The sequence below is a fragment of the Myotis brandtii genome, unplaced genomic scaffold (assembly GCF_000412655.1).
Source record: "Myotis brandtii unplaced genomic scaffold, ASM41265v1 scaffold244, whole genome shotgun sequence".
NCBI lineage: Eukaryota > Metazoa > Chordata > Mammalia > Chiroptera > Vespertilionidae > Myotis > Myotis brandtii.
This window is the reverse complement of record NW_005359225.1, coordinates 444,849-447,195: the sequence shown is the minus strand read 5'-3', so window position 1 is coordinate 447,195 and position 2,347 is coordinate 444,849.

Sequence of the window (2,347 nt, the reverse complement as noted above, 5' to 3'; positions counted from 1 at the left end):
TATAAGCCTAGCCAATGGACACAGACACCAGGGGGATAAGGGTATGGGGGGGGGGCAATAGAGGGATAAGGACACATATGTAATACCTTAATCAATAAAGAACATTTAAAAAATAAATAAATAAATAAAATGGAGGTAAAAGATATGTCAGTATAAGTACAGGAAATTGTTGATAGCATTAACATACGAAGACGTGCCTCTGCTGCAGGACACTGTACAGGCCTTGTTGGAGCATCTGTGAGGGAAAGGGTGGGAAATGAACTCACAAAAAATTCAAGATTCAGGCACCACCATAAAGTTTTTGGGAGTCATTTGGCCGGGAGCCCTCTCTGTTAACCCTTTGCTCTAACTGTGGGCTGTTCTACAGGGACTAATGCTATGGCTTGGAAAATGGGGAGTAAGAGGTGGATGATCATGACTAAGGCCTTGCAGGGAGGGGCAGAGTATGTGGAAAGACAGTGGAGTTTGCCTGCAAGAGCCTGAGGCAGTCCTCACGGTTTTCCACATCCTGGCTTATAGGTGCTGGTAGCCTCCAGCAAGCAGGAAGCTGATGCCCTCACTCAGGTATGAGCCCTAGCAACTGACACTTCAGTAGAGACATGGGAATGGATGCCTAGGAAGAGTGGCCACTGTAGCATCTCGGTGTTTGGCGTATTGCCAAGGATGTCAGATTACCCTTGAAATATAGGAACTTGGTTAATGCAATAACAGCAGATTCTAAACCACACCAAAGACGACTACCAAAGAAGTCTGGGCCATCCACAAGAGTTCCCGACTTGTGAGGGATTGGCAAGTTGATTACACGGGCCCCTTCCCTTCAAGTGAGGTTCTAAATGTGCCCTGGTTTGTGTGGACACCGCATCTAGCCTAACCAAGTTTTCCTCTGTCGCCTCACAAACCAGGCCACCACCATTGGGGGATGACAGAAGTTGACTGCCATGTACAGATACCCTTTCCAACTAGACAATGATCAGGGACCACATTTCAAAGGTCATGATATACAAGATTGGGAAAAAGAACATGACATTGAATGGAGGTTCCATTTCCTCTATAACCTCAAGCAGCAGGGTTAGTGGCAAAGAAAATGAAATATTAAAGCAGCAGATTAAATTACTAACAAGTAAAACCACCTTGGCCAGGTGGACTAAAGTATTTTCCCTGCCCTAGCTGGTTTGGCTCAGTGGATAGAGCGTCAGCCTGCGGACTGAAGGGTCCCGGGTTCGATTCCAGTCAAGGGCACATGCCCAGGTTTCGGGCTTGATCCCCAATAGGGGGCGTGCAGGAGGCAGCCAATCAATGATTCTCTCTTATCATTGATGTTTCTATCTCTCTCTCCCTCTCCCTTCCTCTCTGAAATCAATAAAAATATATTTAAAAAGAAAATGATTATTTTTTTAAGTATTTTCCCTGGCTCAAATACATTTGAAGCCCCATATGCCAGGCTGTGGACCTCTGCCAAGACATCCAACATTGTAAAGACATGGGTGTCATGGGAGACAGCCACTGCCTTGACTCTCACGGTGGATCAGTGTGCTATGCTGCGAGAAGGCCAAGCCCCATCACACCTGGAAAAGGAGTTCCCTGCTGGAATTTGCAATGGGACAACCCACTGGGATGGGTGAGTTTCTTCACACACCTGGGTGAGGGGGATACTGAACCTGCACCGGCACCCGTTATCCTGCTGCAAGCTGGACCCGATGAAGAGCACTGTGCCTGGAACGGAACCGGCAGTGCCCCAGTGAGAGAGGGGAGAAGGCGGAGTCCTGGTCTATCATATCCCACCCCTAGTCCATCTCCTCAGGCCCGACAGAGCCACCTCTCCCATGTATGGTGTGCACAACCTCAAGCCCAGGTGACGGATATAATCATTTGGCTGCCATCTTTCTTCCCTCCGCTGGCCTGAAGGGCTTACAGCACATAGAGAAGCCCAGCAAGCCTTAGAGGGTAGCCGACAGAGCCTGCCCTTACCGAACACTGAAGTGTTTCTAATGAGAGAGGGTGACCTCCAAAACAGGGTGGCATTGGACACTATCACTGCCTCACAAGGCTGTGCCGTTATCCAAACAGAATGTTGTATGTTCGTGCCCGATGAGTCTGCTAATGTATCGTCTTTATTAAGTCACCTGAGGACACAAGTGAATACCCTGAGCGATCCGACCCCCAGCCTTGGCGGCTTAAAAATCAGGGGGCCAGCTCATGCGGCTCTTGGTGAAAACAGTTGTCACTGGTTTGAAGTATCACTGCCTTAACCTCTGTTCTCCCCGCAGGTGCCTGCACGGTTGCTGTGGCATCTGCCTCCAGTGCTGCCCGACAGCACCAAACAGGCTGCCTGTGCTGGTGAAGCCCC